Source organism: Stylophora pistillata, chromosome 3, assembly GCF_964205215.1.
Source record: "Stylophora pistillata chromosome 3, jaStyPist1.2, whole genome shotgun sequence".
Lineage (NCBI taxonomy): Eukaryota > Metazoa > Cnidaria > Anthozoa > Scleractinia > Pocilloporidae > Stylophora > Stylophora pistillata.
The window spans coordinates 25,703,285-25,720,497 of NC_142521.1; the positions used below are offsets into that span (position 1 = coordinate 25,703,285).

The following is a 17,213-nucleotide window of genomic DNA, read 5'->3' on the forward strand; positions in this document are numbered from 1 at the left end:
TATTTATTTTGATTCATCAGTGGCTCTACTGTTTGCTATGAGCCGCCCATGTTGATGCCTGCGTTTCTCAAAAGCGCGGCAAAGTTGCCAGATACAGTTCTTCAACCACGTTCGCTGCAATTTAAATTGATAACCTCCATTGACTCGAATTCTCCATAGTTGGAAAGGAATATTCCTATAATTCAACCTTCGAAAACTTTAGCCAGATGAGAAGTCGGTCGAAAGAGCACTGTGGTTCCTGAAAACATTGAATTTATTTTGAACCAGCCACGCATTTTTCGTTTTCGCTTCCTTGGATAAAAGAAACGTGTCAAGTGCGTTATTTGACCCTAATGTTGCATAAAAACTCGGGTAGGGTACAGTACTTTTTTTTTTTTTTTTTTCATAAAGCTTTCAATACTTAAATGTGAATCGTTTTCTTGATTCAAAACTGTAACATTCTCAGCTGGACCTCTCTGTATTCTGATTGAATTTAACAAGAATGTATTCAGTATGAATGAAAATGCAGCGACTACCTTTCTCCCTTATTTCCGATAATTTTCCCTCTTTCTCTGAATCGAACGTCGGATCCCATAATTTTAGAATTTTCCTTATTTATATTTATAGCGGAAATTCGCTCGTAAGAAGTCTGGAGCAAGACAGCTATTCATAGCCTCGACATCATGCATGTGTGGAATTTAGTAACCTCGTTGTCATGCAGAAAGATGGCCGCCTCGTGAAGGAGTTATAGCGTTCTGAGTTGTTGCAGTAATCTTCTACTCACAGGATGCCGGCCATCGGAGTTATTTACCCTCCACCGGAGGTGAGAAGTATCTTTCCTTGTGTATACCACGTTTTGTGGCCACTTGATGGCGAGAATACGGTCAGGCATTTCCAACTTCGTCTTTCACTAATTAGACGTCGCGTTGTAGGAAGACTGATCATATTGTCTCGTTGCTTTCATTTTGGAAAGATCAAACGAAATGAAAATTATGTCCTTTCAGAAAAAGGCCTGTGACAGATGATAGTTTCAACGCTGCTATATAGTGTGGTGCAGAACTTCAAGGTGACGTGCATGACTACATGTAAATATATTTCTCAGAACGAAGCAAAGCTCTTTCTTAACTGGTCGGTAATGAGAGCATTTTATTCAAAGTAGTTATATCAAATACATGTAAACCTTAACTTAAGGCTCAGATATCGTTGACAAGACTGCGAGCTTTGTTGCCAGGAACGGTGAGTAGCAACACATATAAAATAAACGTGTATCAGTATATCGACACCACGGTAACAGTAGACGTGAGGGCAAGAGTACCATATAACCCCATACATTAATTATGCATTCAGACTAGTACACTTTGTTTTTAAAGTTTTGTCGTGAAAGACAAAGAAGTGGAATACATAATTAATGTATGGGGTTATATGGTACTCTTGCTATATTTGCATGTGTGGATCATACACGTGTGTATAGTTGTAAATGTGTGACAGATAAGAGTGGAGTCTTGTTTGGTCCATAAGTATTTGATTTGCTAGATGACCATAAATTACTTTGTTATTACAAGTTTGACAAAAAAACTCCCTAAATAGAGCATCCACTTTTGATTTGGTGTCATGTGACACTATAAAGGAAAGAATCTCAAGGAGAGAAGAGAAGAGAAGAACTCTAAGTAAGAACCATACAGTCACCACACCGACCTGCTCTACTTAAAGGAAATGTGGTGATCGGCTGGCATTTGGTTTTAGTTTTGGACTAGATCAGTTGGGAGGGAGAACAAGTTTTCTTGAGTAGTCACAGAACAAAGTAAAGTAAAAACAATGTAATACCATATTATTTTTGACACTCAATGGAACAGCATTTGTCTCTGTGTGATTTAAATGCATCTAAACAAAGAGATATTTTACAGCACAGAGCTCTGACTGTTCAGTAACAGTGTTCAGGGAAAAACATGATTCTAAAATGCAACTGGTATCCTTTGTGGTGATCAGGGATTGCAGATGGTAGAATTCTATGGTGATCATGCAGAATTCTCTGTTTAACAGATCAATTCTGCGTTGGCATGTATCTGTTTAGTAATAGATCATTGATGATTTTGAAATGTGGCCAGAACAAGGAAGTGGTTCTTACCACAGTTGCTTGTGGTGTCATCAGTGATCCATTGCTGAACAGATACATGCACATGGAAACATGGAATCCACTTATTTTATTTAAAAAAGTAAAATTTTGTTGATGGTGACATCATCTATGCAGTAGTCCAGCAACATATCATAGATAAGAACCAATCAAAATGCAGGTATCCTTTACCTTATTATATAGCTAAATTTTGATGCACTGAGTTATTTTGTTCTGCAATATGGAGAACATCCTCCAGTCACTTTCCACCATTCTAAAACCACTACATTTGATGATTTTACTGCTTTGAGAAAAGTGGATTGGTGTAAGTAATTATTGTGTCACTGTTATCTATTTGTTGCAGGACCTGAATTTGAATCGCGAATCAGACAGAATGAAATAAACAATCCAAAGTTTAATTTCCTGAATCCTGGAGACCCCTACCATGCATACTTCCAACAAAAAGTTACAGAAATTAAAGAGCAGGATGACAAAGGTGAGAGATAGGAACATGATACATCAGGTCCACTTGTATAGTTTGAAAAGAAAAAGAGGATCATAAGAATGAACAGTTTGTGTTACAGGTATAGTATGATATGCGGTAATGCAGAATTAACCATTTACAGTCTGAACTTGTCTTTGGAAGAGGGCTTGGATGGTGCAGTAAGAAGAGTTGTAACATTCCATTGACATGACCCAGGTCTGATCCAGGTCTGATTTTTGGAGCAAGGGTCTCACATTGATTGAGTTTTTTTGGCCCCTGCATGTATCTTTGTTGCAAGGGTTTTTCTGTGGATCCTTTAGTTTTTTCCTTCCAGAAGAGCCAAGTCTGCCCACACTTATTTTTACCTGGAATTATTGGGACCATTTTTTTTCTACACATTGGTCCCACTGTTTTTACATTTTCTTTCTTTCTTTTTTTTTGTACAGTGTATCTATGTCTTGTGTTTATCTGTACTTCAAACTAGTTCATAAGGTTTTATCTATGGATTGTTGCCGTAATGTGTAGTTATCTTCTTCCCTCATTTCAAACCACACTAAGTGGAATTTCCTTTATTGGGTATTGGATATTCTATGTATGCAGTTGATAAAAAATAATTGTTTTTGCATTTTTAAACACGCAATCGGTGAAAAATAATTATTACCCTCCCAATGATACAGTGTAGATCGATATACAGTTATTATATTTTAAAAACAGCAAAGAAAACTAGATTTGGACCTGTAATTGCTTTGGAACTTAATTTGTCCTACATGTACATGTAGTTTGGTCTGCTATAATATAATTAATGCATTAAATTGATCATAAACTATTTATCAGAACCGGAGGTCATCCCAGCAGCTCCTGTTCCACAAAAGGTAGGAACATTTTTAAAGGATCTTTATGATCTGTATTGACTCTTTCACTTCTGAGATCTGAGTGCAAATTCTCCAAATGAAAGCTACATAGTGTAGATCTGATGTGGATTAATCTTGAGAATTCATTGTTACAGCCTACTGTGTTAGTCACTTGTACAGTAAGTGGACAGTCTTGGAGTGAAACTCAATACTCAATTCTCCAAAGTTTCAATTACAAAGTTTTGAGGCTCAAGTTGGTGATTTGTAGAGCAAGTTGTGTCAACTAAATCTTTCCAGCCTCCAGATGACCAAAATGGTTGCAGCTTGGTAAAACGTTAGATGGTTATATCCATTGTCAATTTTTGAGCATGCTCAAAGATGGATGAATGCATTACTGTTCACATTTACATCATTTGAACTCTGTTTGTGTTTGGTTTCAGCCAAAACCATTGATGCAGATACTAGTGGCAATTTCAGAGCCACCTGTACCCAAAGAACCTCCCCCTGAGTTTGAATTTATGGCTGATCCACCTTCCATATCTGCATTAGATCTGTGAGTAATAAAATACCTTCATAATATGCTAACTCCTTTTCTTTTTTCTTCAGAATTTTCTGGGTGTAAAATCAGTAACCTTGGGTGTATTTTACCATAAATTGTTATTTACATGTATTAGTAAAGTTGAATTCAACTATAATCTGTTTATACTGAAAACCTGATGGCATGTTAAATATTTCTGTTCAGTTTGTATTGATGCAAGATACATATGCTTGTAGCCTAGCCTCCTTAAGGTACTGTTACAGTATTGGAAATTATTGAATTCTATGATAATATTAACCTGGGAATACTTTTTGATTCAACACCATATTCTAAAAGCAAAAATAAGGAAAAACAGAGGAAGACAGTGTAGAGAATTGATATAGAATGATGTAGGTCTTTCATGGTAATTTCAAGTCATCATTTTTTATCCCTTTTAAACACACAGGAATATTGTAAAACTAACTGCACAGTTTGTGGCAAGGAATGGGCATCAGTTCCTAACCAATCTCATGAACCGAGAGCAAGTATGTTTGCCATAAGGCACTTTACTGTCATGAGACAATTCAGATGTATATGCACTAGCTAAAATTATTATATTTTTCATTTAGTAGAGTGTAAGTGAATTATAGTTGATCAATCGAGACCAATCAGCAGATCCATAGGGAAAAGGCTGGTGTAAACCAGTGATCAGTATAAATACACTGTGAATGATAATGAGAGAATCACTTCTCTTACTAGAATGAAAAATAATGATATATCTAACAGTTGTACATGTAGATTGCTTTTTGAAACAGCCATTGTGACTTGCAATCACAATCATCATTTTTATTACAGAGAAACTATCAGTTTGACTTCTTACCGCCACAGCACAGTTTGTTCAACTACTTCACCAAGCTTGTGGAACAGTATACAAAGGTGAGCCTTGTTTAGTGATGTTTTGTTTCACACTATTTTCACACAAACACAATCATGTACTGCAGTAGGTGTTGTAACCAGGTTCAATAAATCTTTCATCTCATCAGGTCTTAATTCCCCCAAGTGATATCAAAGAGAAGTTGCAAAAGGATGCCTACAAACCCAGAGGTATCACAAAAGTCTTCTACACTTAAATAGAGTTAATATCAATTTTTTAATGATGATTTGTTGCTAAGTGAATTGTAATCCTCTTTCGTTTGGGAAAATTAGTAGTCAGTATATTAATCTTCCACCCAGAAATATGTAGTTCAAATGTCTGAAAGTTAACTTTCTTCCGTATTGTACTTTTTTGGGGGGGGAGGGGGGGTGGGTATATTTTTATGATACACTACATTTCTATGTACCACATAAAAACCGGAAAGGAGACAGGCTCCCCTCATATATAATCAGTTATATTCACAAGCATATTCAATACATCAGTGGGCTGTCTTGGTGTAATTAATAGAAAACTGTCAGTCTGTCTGTGGACAAGGTTTTTTTGTATTTCAGTTATCAGTCAGAGTAGCTGACATACTTTGCATCTTCTTAGATTCTGGATCGTGTCATGTATCGTGTGGAGTGGATTAAGCAGCAAGAGAGAGAAAAAAAGAAATTGGAGGATGAAAAAGAAAAAGAAAGAGGTTGGCATCTTTGTGATTAACAATAGCAGTATATTTTAGAAAGCACCATGAAACTCAATCTTTGAAAATTTGGAAATGACAGGAATAGCTTGTTATACGGAAACATTTTTGTAAACTTTTGCAAGAATGATACAATGAATATATGAAGTTCATATATTTTGAACTGCGGTTATAGATAGGATAGGGACGAATAAATGGAGGTCCCGTCTCCTGCAGGGTTGGGGTAGGAGACGTTAATTTCCCACACACGAGATTACTGTGTGATGGATGTCCTCCCCTGGGGTGGGATGGGTGGGATATAGGGCGCACTTAATTTGGAGCCTCGCTCTGTTGTGCGACCCTCACCACACTCTGGTGAAAGTGATTAAATAAAGATACGTATGATGCATGATCCTCGCAGTAGAGAGCGCTATTTATGCAATAGCGAAAATCAGACCTGAAAAAAATCAGGCCTGTATGGGACTTGAACCACTGACCTCTGCGATACTAGTGAAGCGCCCTATTTTTCAATTGTATGGGAATGAACTATTCCTCAACTGATTATTTTCCTTCTTCAAATTTAGTTGCATTTGCATCAGTGGACAGGCATGACTTTGTTGTGTTGGAAACAGTGGACTTCAAAGACAACGAAACAGGTTGGTTACTCACTTTACAATTCTAACAGGGTTGAACCCTTTAACCCCCAGAGGTGTCTAACATCCACCGCTTCTCCCTGTGGTATCCATACATTATTAAAAACTTGATCATTGGATAATGCAATTTAAGACTTTTTGTTGGTTTAGCCATTATGATATATGAGCCAATATACTCATTTTACAGTTCTACGAGGGTTGAACCCTTTAACTCTCAGAAGTGTCAAACATAGAACTTCTCCCTTTGGTATTCATACATTATCAAGTAAACAGGGGAGCCATTACTCAAACTCATCTGTTCGAATTTGTTATCTTGATCTACATGTACAGGTGTACTACCAAATTGTCTTACTAATTTACAGGGAAACAAGTAGTAGCTAGAAGGGAGATTTAACATTCAGATTTTGAGAGTTATAGTGTTCATGGTTTGATGTAAGAAACACTGGAAGTGAGTGATGTTTTTGAAAAAATGCTGTTTTTAGGTTGTCCGTAGAGACAGCTACAATTTGCAGTTGTCCTAGTTTCACAGCTGAAGGGGAAAGCTGTCGAAAACCTTCACAGAAAAGCACCATTTACACCTGCCATTAAGCATTACTCTGTCAAAACATTTGTTTCTATTAATTTTATTAAGATCCTTGTGTTGTGTTATTTTAGCCAACCTGCCTCCACCAGTAAGTAGAGAACAGCTTGGAGCCAGGATATTGGCACACGAACGCTATGAACAAGTTCAGGTGTGTAGGTTGTGATAAAATTTAAATTTGATAGTTGCTTTAATGTTTCATGTTCTTTTCAAGGCCAAAACTGAAAAGTTTATCATTACTGTTTGTAGGATGATGGTCCTACGCCAGATGATATGGAAGTCAACATGGATGTGGAGATGGAAGTCGATGAACCAGAGCCGCCATTGTTACAAGTTCCTCCACCTCCCCCTCCTATGAAGGAGCCAACTGGGGTAAGACAATCCTATCTTAAGTTACTACCTACAGTGCTTGTACCTTTTCATCAACCTACATGGTACCTACACCCTCGTCGGCATCCGCTTATGAGAAAGTTCAAATATCAAATTTTGGACGGGGATTGAAACAAGACTTTGTGAAGGAGAATGGGAGAAGAGTTGTTTACATACGAGGTTGTCCGCAAAAGCGTTTAGTGTGTTTGTTTTAGTGTTTATGACTCTTTTGCAAAGACCGTGACGGCCATGTTGTTTTAATCTTCTTGAAAAGCACAGACATCAATGAGGTACCTCTTCCACCGATCCCCTTGGAGCCCGGCCCCAAACCGCCCCTACCTCCCACGGCCCCTGGATCGAACATCCAAATCCGGAGAAATTATGATCCTAAGGCTCCTAAAGCGTCTGCACCCCTGGCACAGACGGACAAGTTCCTGATCTCACCAATCACAGGCGAGCGGGTCCCTGCAGAGAACATGGCTGAGCACATGAAGATTAGTCTGTTGGATCCACGCTGGAGGGAGCAGAGAGACAGGGTGATGCAGGAGAAGAAAGAGCAGGAACAAGTGTTTGCCGAAGGTAAGAGAATTGCTAATGGTCATTCAATCTGCTCGGTGTGAATACGCTATGAGGTTAAAACAAGAAAAATAGAAGGGAGGGGGGAGGGTCGTTTTATTAAAGCTATTTTTGGAAAAGACTATTGACTGGAAGTCTGTTTTCTGAGACGCCTGTGTGAAGGCACTGTGAGGCCATCTCAGATTAATTATTGTGCCTGAAAACAATATGATTACGAAGTGCATAGCGTCGAAAACGAGTTTGGAAAGTAGGTAATTTTTTTTCCTCGAGCGAGATCTCGCGGAGCAGACGTCTCGGTGAAATTCCAAAGCCCAAAACAATTTCAGTAGAATCAACGTTCGTTTGATCTTTGGCGTCTGGAAGTTTATCAAGCTTGTTCCGTCCAAGTTGTTAGCCAGTCTTTTTTTTTGTTTGTTTCCTTTTTCAACCTCCGTCTTCTCTCTTTCTCTGTGTGTTTTATTGACCATGACAAAGCCTAGACAAAGTCTTGGCTAAATTCTGGCCATTTTGAATTTCTTTGGATGCCTAAAGCATACTTCCATTTGTCTGTCAGGTATGTCAATTGGAAGCAGTCTGAAGCAGCTGGCCGAGCGCCGTACCGACATCTTTGGAGCTGGTGACGAAGAAACTGTCATCGGTAAGAAGATCGGGGAAGAAGACATCCGAAAACCAGAGAAGGTCACATGGGATGGTCACACTGCTTCCATGGCGGCCACGTCGCGCTTGGCTCAACAAGGCGTGACAATTGAACAACAGATGGAGGCCATACACAAATCGAAGGGACTCACGTGAGTATGAACTTAACTCTATGCTCCATGTTGCGCAAGATTTCCGTCAGCGGACATCTAAGTTGTTTCAAGAAGCAACAGTTTGCGAGAGCGAATCAAACCTCGTTTCTGTGTTATCTGCCGAAGATACCTCAGACCTCGGTTTTGATAATTCTTGAAATCTTGCTCAACCTCATCCAATGATTACTTATAATAATCCATCGAATATTTTTGCTCGTGTGCGATTGGTCTTTGCGAGACCGAATATTCCTAAGTTAAATCTGGTGAAAAGGTGAGGATATACGTCAAGTGATATTCCCAATTTTCATACCTTACCTCTAACACGATAAAAGCGTTCGTTAGCAAACTTTTAATTCAAAAAGAGACAGCGTTTAGCCATCGTTATAGGAGATTGGACATGTTTGTTTGTTTATGAAAGTCGTACCAGATAACACTGAAAAATAAACATCCCACTCAGCAAAATATGGGGTTTTGGTAGACATTTTTCCCGCGCATCGAAAAATATTTGAAAGGATGTTAAACACAGTAGCCTCCAGTTGGCGCGAACATATGCTCATATCTTTGTCCTTGGACATTATCTGTTCCTCTAAGCTCACAGTTTTCTTCTAACTTCGCCCTCAGTAAACTGTCCTCATCTCGTAAAAGATAATGTCCGCGGACAAATAATAATAATAATGATAATAATAATAATAATAATAATAATAACTTTTATTTAATATCCGAGTTATTGTTAATTTGGTCGGCCAAGAGGACAGTCAAGAAAAAAACCCTAAGGAACATTTTCAAGTCTGGGTCACAGCTTTAACTAAACGGTACAGCCATGGTCACATGGATCCTTGCTGATATCGTGTTCTTCGAAGCGACAGTGGCCATACATGTAAGTACTTATTCCTAGTTCTTATGTTGCCCTTCAGGCCCTCAGAAGAACGAGAACGAATCGGACCAAAGGTACCAGAGCAAGATAAACCTCCCGATGCCCCGCTACTACCGACCACAGCTATCCCGTCCCCTCCCTCCCTGGGTACGATGACCGCATCACGAGCGCCACCTCCGCCCCCCATGTCCGCGATGATGAATCTACCGCCACCTCCACCCATGCTTCCCCCTGGTGCACCCCCACAGTTTATGGGTAAGCACCATCGATCACTGAAGTAAATTTTAATGAGCAAAGCATCCAAAAAAAGTACCAAGTCGTCTGTCCAGGGGCGATTTTCCAGAAATGAGATGTTTAGGAATTGCAATCTACGTTTTTCTGGTTTGTTGTTCATGACGCGTGAAAATCTTCGGTATCTACAACTATTTTTGATCCTTTTTTAAATATTTTTGGCGACTGAGCTTTATTTGATCGTTCTGGTGAAAGAAAGCCATTACTCGATTCCATTACGCATTTATTAAAACCACCAGTCAGTATTTGACACATTTTCAGTGATACCTCTTTGTGATAGCGTGCTCGCGGACTCGCATTAGCGCTGCTACACTAGAATATCGCACTCGCGAAACCCATAGAAGGTTTAAACTTCCTGCTATCAAGCAAGACGGGCCAACCTGACTCTTCCAGACTTCACGAGATGTTCTCACAGGAGCGCTAACGAAAGCTTGCTCACTTTTCTTTCTTTTTCCCTACCTTTGTGAGACTGCTATATGAAAGCACCTCTAGGTGTCTGTCTTGTACAGCGTGCATTGATTTCTTCTTTTTTCCAGCCTTTGTTTCCGTCTACTCTTAAAGACCTTCCAACAACGTCTTACTTTCATTTTTTATCTTTAGGTGTACCGCCCCCGCCACCCCCGGGCGGTCTCCCGCGCATGCCGCCCCCGCCGTTTGTTAATCCCAGTCCACCTGTTGCACCTCCCCCGCTTAATAAGCGAGATACGGAGATGACGCAGCTGGTAAGAAGTCCAGAACTGAGCCGGCTGAAGCGAATCTTGTTCCTGAGGATCAATTCCTTTCCTCCAACCCTAACCCGGTCACCTTTGGTGTCCAGATCCCTAACATGCCCGATAAGTCCGAGTGGAAATTGGACGGCAGCACAGTTCGTCTTACTTTGCCGTTAAGTGTGGGTCTGGTACCGAGAGAAGTGCATGTCCGCGCGAGAAAGCTGGCAAATTAACTCAGAATAATTCGAAAACTTAGCTTTCATCTAAAGGACTATTTCGGGAAGCAGACCCTGTAAATTTAAACCTCAGCTCTCCCAGTGTTAGCTTCATCTTTTTTTTCCTGACCGCTTTAATTTCTTACACCTTGCTATTTTTCTTAACAATTTTTCGGTGCTATTTTGTTTTGGTTATTTCTCGCTAGATTTCTGTCATCAAGGCTAAACTGCACGAGATTACTGGTGTGTCAGCTGGAAAGCAGAAACTACAGCTTGGGGTGAGAGTTTTTTCAATCTCCCTGTATAGCTAGATACAGTAGGAAAACAGTTATTAGTTGAATGATCTTCCTTTATACACGAGCAAGTTTTTCTTGACTGCATAGATGGAAAATCAAGTTTCTCTTGGGTAAGCTGGCTCGACTAATACCAGGTTTTCGACGAGGAGACCTTTCAAGAATAAGAAGTGATAACAAGGAAATTTGCTAGAGTAGATAACTCAATAAGGTAACCGTTACCAAGGATATGACAGGGTTTTTAGTAAAATTCTGCTGCATCAGGTTTTCCTAGAGTGTTTTTTTAGTAGATTACTTGGCTAATGTGCACGGTGCTCTCGTGGGTCACAGCTTTTAAGTAGATTCAAGCAAAAGTCAAGAAAAATTTCCATCTTGTTTTTTTGTGCGAACTGTTGACCTCTCTTAAAAATCTTCATGGATAAATTACAGTAGAATTATTAAACTCCACGTTCTGACCATATACGCCATGCACGCCCTTACATCTGACAACTGTAACGTGAAAGTCACGAAGTCTCGTGCGACCTCCCAAATAGTTTTAGTAGGCGATAGATTAGCAGGTTTATCTCTTTAAACTGATCCGGTGATGAAGCTTATTCACCGCGTTGACAATCCGCCTACGACTAGACATACATTTATTAACGTCTGCTCAAGTACAAATATTGACTTAAGAGAAAAGAGCAAACACTTGCGTAACAGTTCATGGCCGGGACTAAAAGCGAATTGGTTTAAGATGGCTGCTTTCACTTCCCTTAAACTGTTTTACTCGTTCAATTTCTCATTCAATACCTTTTCTGAAATTCGTGTCAGAAACAAGTCGCCGAAGAGTTAATCGTTTACTTTGGCTGAGAATGCGGCCGGAAAGGTCCACTGTTTCGCTTGTTGTCTTTTCTTTCGTTTTCTGAGGTCAAGTGTTTACTGAGGCTTTTTTTTTTTGTTTCATTCTTTGTACATTCGTTTTTGTGAAGCACGGGAGAAATTTAAACACGATTTTTTTGTGTTGCATACATCTGACAGGTCATATCAGCGTTATAATTTAGCAATTTTGACGGGAAAGAGAAGTGTTTGTTAGTCTATCTTTCAATTTTCCTAGTGGCAGAGTAGAATAGAACTAAGGATGAAAGCAGATCAGACAGTTTAAAGCAGCGAGGTTTTTGTCAACCTTTCAATAATTTCCTTCTATTTTCGACCACATCTATCCAAAGTTTTGGCACAGGACGAACTTCAATGTGCCAATTCGTCTCTCATTTTCTGTAAATCCTCAAATATGTCTTCTTGCCTCTTTTAGGGAATTTTCATCAAAGATTCCAACTCGTTGGCATATTACAATGTCACTCCAGCCAGTGTAGTGCAGCTACAACTCAAAGAACGTGGTGGACGAAAGAAATAAAAGACTCTGCCGTCTCAGAGGCCGAAAAGTTGCCTGATTCGTTCTGTTGTTTTTGTCTTACTGCAACTGTTTATACAAGTGTAGCCCCGTCTCCGTAAGTCAACTCCTCCAGTGAGCGCCCCATGTAGAACCACAAATATCCAGTAAGCTTCCTCCCTACTCTTTATTAAACCTCTCTCCACTTTCTGTACCCTAAAGAGAAACTCCAAGTAGTACTGGGTAGTTATGTTGTTTCCCTTTTAGACTAGGTTTACACTAGAGGAAATTGTTCCGGATTCATAATGAATCCGAAACGTTTTAGTACTGGATTGATGTTGTCGTTTACACGAAAGTGGACGAATCCGAAATAAAAACTCCCTGGTTTGGTCGTGTCTCCGGAGATTTTGAATCCGGAATTTAAAGAGGCAACTTTGAATCCGATAACTTTTGAATCCGGAAAGTTTTGTCGTGTAACCGCATAATTTGTGTGGAAGATCGTGATGAGATCCTAAGGAAAGGAAGAGCTGTGGCAACCTTAGTGCTGTAAAAAGACGTGAAAATAATGTTTTTAGGAGGTTTGCCGGAGAGCTGATTTAATATTTTATTGAGTTTCTCTTAACGCTGTAACTTTGTTTTAGGTTACTGTGCCTCGAAAAATATGATGTCTCTTAAGTTACCAAGATCAGCTTATTCTGCAAAGGAAATACGACGGTTTTCTGCAATGGATCCATGTGGAGTATCAGTGATTTTCATTATATCTGCGGTAACAAAGTCTAATCACTGCAATCTTAGGTGTATTTCTTCCGCACCCCGATCATTCCAAATATCCTTTGGAAGGCACTTTTTTCTCTCCCGAGTTTCATTCTTTGATTATAACTTCCCCATTTCGTTACCAGAAAAAGAGCAAAGGGAATTTCCCTTCGATCAGCCTATCTTTTATTGGTAAAAGAAAAGAATAGCAAAGACTACGATTGCACTGAAAAATTGACCAATTTAATAATTTCTTTGCTGTACAAAAAATATATTGCAGTTTATATGCCTTTCTAAAAGTATGAAAGAAGTTCAATGAAATATGTCGGATAATGCTATTGTAGAAAATGTTATTATATTTTCTATTAAACGTCTCAAAGGGAGCTATATGAAATGTTTCTGACCTGTACACATACACGGCTTAATCCTTAAGACTTTTCGGTAGCGTTTTACGAAAGTGATATTTTGCAAACAAAGGCTACACTTAACTTTTCTATCACCTTTACACCTAAGAGAAAACATGTTTCAAACCTGTTTTATTAAACATTGTTTAAATTTCTTTTTCGTAGGAGTTTCTGAAACTGATGTTTGTCGTTTTCTGTTACTGATTTTCATTCAGTTAAACCTGGTTTCACTGAACATGTTTTGTGGCTTTAAATAGGACACTGGACAGTTTTTCGGAGGGTCCATGAAAGATTGCTATTTCGTATCTAACCTTTTCTTGCAGAATTTGTGAAAGGTGGCTGTTTCATTCAAAGAAGAAAATTAGGTCGTTCCTGATATTGCACATGTAACTGTCTTTTCAGGAACGCTTCAGTTTGAGTGTGTTTATGGCACATATACAACCATGTGGAGAGTCTTATACGAGACATGTAAATGTGAAAATAAAGGTTTTCTTGATTACTTCAATTAAAAGGTAACCTGCCTTTTTATACCCTCTTGCAAAGTTGGTAAAAACGCTTAAAAACGCTTAAAAAATTTCATTTCTTTTCTCTTTCCTCTTTGCTGGTAATCTGGTTTGTGATTTTTTGCGAACTATTTATTTGTGGGCGTTGCGTATCTTACCAGTATTGTAATTTATTTCATATCATTGGCTCACTGGTCTTTTTACTTTTTGTTAATATAGGACGACCACACCCCTTCTTATTTTACAATCAAGTTGCTGCTGTTATCTTTTTTTGACTGACAGTTAAGCTTCTCGCAGAATCTCTAACTGGTGTATTTGGAATTTATGGTCCACTCCTGCGTAACTAACAAGTAATTAGAAACAAACAAACGAGCAGAACGACTGTATTTCTGCAGTTAATATGATCTTTCACGCGATTTAACTTTACAAAGTAGGAAGAAGATGGTAGGAATAGACTATATCTTAAGATCTTTTCTTTGTTTTATTAAAAGTTGTCACTATGCTGTTTGGTTTTCAGATTAAGGAGGTTAGCATCACAAACTTTCTCGGCATTTCACGAGAGCTTTCTGCTCCAATAGGGCGTTTTCAAAACAACAGTTTTTTTTTAGATCTACAACAACCTCGTCCAAGCCGTAAAAACGTTATTAACACCCATCACTTCGAATAGCGCTAATATCACGATGATCTTCTGTCAGGTACAGAAACCTCTCTTTTACACAACGGTTGAATCTTAAAAAGTCAGCTCTCCAATTAAATGGCATTGGAGGTAGATTTTGAGCTTGGCAATGGAATAACACTCTCTAAGGAATTAAGCCTTAACTAGGTCCCCATGTGACACTCTCCATAACGTTTCGGACTCTCTGTGTGTCCCACGCTCCTGATAAGGCGAGTCATTCATCAGAAAACGGAAAATAAGGGTTCTTTCCGATTGATGTTGTGACAATTTAGTCAAACTTACCTATATGATAATATTCTTTGGCCGAAATGTTAACTTTTACATGCCCTTCTCACATATATTTTCCCTTGACACACCGTCAGTTTTTTTTTTGGGTGTTTTCCCCTTCAGTCATTTTAATTTCCTTTCTTTCAATGCAGGATATTCTCGTGGCTGACGAGCACGCGCCTCCCACATCACATCACTTCAGACTTCTGTAAGACTAAAAGCTCCTTTAATTTGGTGAGCCAACTCCGTGAAGATGATATCACTGTACTAATTTTTCATTTCAATCAAGGCCAATTACTGATTTCATACATTTTTCTTACACAGGAAGAGCGAATAGATTTGATAACTGCAGTGTGCCATCTCTTTAGGGAAGCTGCGTCACTCGCAGGCTCTAACAACACATGTCATGAACCTCTCAAGTAAGTTGGTAAATAGGATGGAAGTGTGCTGGAGAGCCATTGAAAGGTTGAGTAAACACTCAAGCACTTAAGGTAGTTGTGGGGTCGAAATATTTTATTCGGATCTATGTAAGTGAAAAACTCTTCAAACAAGTCTTTGTCGTTTGTACCCCTCCTATTGCAAGTAATAGTGCACCATTTGCTGAACTCCATGCAAAATAATATGTATCAGACAGGGGCTGACTCAGCAGGAGTACCACATCGGACAGAAGTACCAAGAAATAATGATCCCAACAAAGGCCAAAGGAAAAAGAGAACTGATTCTACAAAAATAAAATACCGATATCTATCGCTTTAGAAGTGGTATCAGGACTGGACTAAAGCTTTCCTTCTAATTTTTAAGATTTAGAATGGCAGATACATGTCTCGGAAAGAGGATATACTTTCTTAATCTCGCGCTGTGCCAGAAGAAAACTCTTGTGAACAGCATTGAGGTTCCGCTGAGTGAAGCTCCCATCGCTTCTAATAACTGTTTTCTTTTTCATTTATTTCCTTTTTCTTTACATTATCTTAGAGTGGCTGGGGTTTCTGTGTTCTCTGGGTTATTTTCCCAACCTCCCTCCAGAAAAATGATGTTTACGACCGGAGGATTCAACCGATTCATGCAGCATCCGCAACGGCAAGACACATAACACCAGTTAGATATCAGTTTAAACGTCAAATCACTTCGATGGCTACCAGCTTTTTCATCGAAAGAAGTTCTTCTCAACCTAACATCTGTCGAAAAATAGTTCTAATATTTTAGACAAGGTACGTCTTGCACTACCAAGTAAATGTTACATAAGCGTATCTGAAGGCAAACTGGTGGCAAAAGATTTGGGCTGTAGAATCATTACTGAGAAGCAATAGAAAACGCTCGGTTTCGTTTATAAATCTTAAATTTATCATTTATTTGATTTTTCTGAATGCAAACTAAGCAACGAGAATAAACTATGCCGTGAAGGACGAGTGTGGAGCGAGAGAGAACACCAAGAATGAGAGTCTTGAGGGAGTAGCTTCGCTTTGACTTGTTTTGATAGAGTGAACCATTGCTTTAATGTAAACTACTGATAATGCAATCAAGTTATAATGTTTACAATCAATCCCGCAGAAATCGAGTTGGGAAGTCAAGTTTTTTCAACCCCTTAAAAAACAAAGCCAAATCTTAAGAATCTTCCCTAACTGAATTGTCTTATTCTGAACTGTCTAAAACTGAACATTATTGAAAGAGCAAAGTCAATAATTAGAATGACGTTCTGTTGTTGTTTAGGTTAAGGTCCCGTCCAGCCACAAAGAAAAAAAATAATGGAAGTAAATGGCTGTAAACTGATTACAATTGATGGGGTGAACTTTATCATAATCTCGTTAATCAATAATAATGTAGCAATAGTAATGTCTCGTTCTTCAGTAATTTGGACGGTTCTAAGATCCTTGTCGCCGGTTTCGCGTTCGGCTTGAGTAATGACGACGTTGTATTGAAAATCTGATCAGTACAATGAATACTTCAGGTGGTTTTAATGACTATTAGACTCTGTTTGACTGACTTTAGGATAAACGACTGGTGATTAAAAGTTGCATTTGGAAAAACAAGCCTGTGAATCAGCTGGAGTACTTATGTGTACTCATACATTTACACCGTTACTTTTTCCAGTTCCCCACTAAACCAGTGTGCATTCTAATAAATATCAGCTACACCCTCAACGGAAGTCCCTAAGTTCATCATGAGTTCTTCCGTTTAAGCTTTTGTCGGCACATTATTAAACCAAATTCCCACCTTCCATGTGTGTTTTTTTATCCAGCATCACTGGTAATCCTTTTATAGAAACGGGCTTTCGTCAAAATCGTTACCCTGAAAAAAAATAGAAGCATACGATTTCTCTGTTGCCGTCAAAGCTTGAGATCAGTGAAAAGGAAATACGTCATTA

The 17,213-nt window shown here is 38.8% G+C and overlaps 1 pseudogene across 1 annotated transcript; it reads left to right on the plus strand.

Moving 5' to 3' along the window:
* The first annotated feature begins 81 nt into the window (after nt 1-81).
* Nucleotides 82-14,413, plus strand: LOC148735267 (splicing factor 3A subunit 1-like; annotated as a pseudogene). Its single transcript, XR_015998764.1, has 21 exons — nt 82-351; nt 607-809; nt 1,177-1,215; nt 2,454-2,585; nt 3,408-3,445; nt 3,865-3,977; nt 4,408-4,486; nt 4,797-4,877; nt 4,985-5,056; nt 5,467-5,557; nt 6,121-6,192; nt 6,844-6,920; nt 7,019-7,161; nt 7,413-7,717; nt 8,268-8,502; nt 9,417-9,631; nt 10,268-10,554; nt 10,662-10,669; nt 10,799-10,870; nt 12,171-12,415; nt 12,890-14,413. The product of XR_015998764.1 is annotated as a splicing factor 3A subunit 1-like (transcript).
* The last annotated feature ends 2,800 nt before the right edge of the window (nt 14,414-17,213 follow it).